Raw genomic sequence first — 778 nt, forward strand, 5'->3', positions numbered from 1 at the left:
CTCTAGCCGGTCCAGTCTTTCTGGGTCTACAAACGCATGGAAGGCACACAGAAACCTTGAGGCTGGCTCTGCTGTGAAGTGACTGCATCACATAGCCTCGGCTATAAAACCGAGGAATCAAAACTTGGGTCTCTAGGAAGAGTCCAGTCATGCTGAACCCCCGACAGGGCTTTGCTCACCTGGGGGACCCACTTGGGAGGAGAGGGTGGCACGCTGTGCAGGGATGCTCATGCTCAGGCCTGGGTGGGCAAGGACAATACCTCCCGTCTTTATCAAGTGCTTTTCATGTGCCGGGTCTTCAAGGACATTTCTACTCATTGTCTTCTTTAACGGTCACAAAAACTCTGTGAAGCTGTGAAGCAGAAACCATGATATCATCCCTGTTCTAAATATGAGGAAACCGAGGCACAGCACAGTGACCGAACCCTCTCAAGGTCAGAGCTGGCCTGTGGCCCAGCCAGACTCAAGCCATGTGGTTTTCAGAGTGACTCTGTTTCTTGGACCTCAGCCTACTTCGTGTGCCGGTTGGTGGTGATGGGACACGGAGGAAGGGAGCAGGACCTCCAGGTCAGTTTGGACACACCTGTGAGTCACAAGGAGGGTGGGTGCTGGTCCCGGAACTGGGCACCTCCCTCCGTGGGAAGAATCTCTTAGGAAACGGAGAGGAAATTAGTCGTTTGGAGCCACCAGGGGGCAGCAAAGTGTCTCTGATGGCAAAGTCTGGCTCTGGGCAGGGGAGGCCCGGGCGCCACCCCTCCAGCCTCCCTTGGCTCTGCCC

This window comes from Canis lupus, chromosome 26 (genome assembly GCF_003254725.2).
Source record: "Canis lupus dingo isolate Sandy chromosome 26, ASM325472v2, whole genome shotgun sequence".
Classification (NCBI taxonomy): domain Eukaryota; kingdom Metazoa; phylum Chordata; class Mammalia; order Carnivora; family Canidae; genus Canis; species Canis lupus.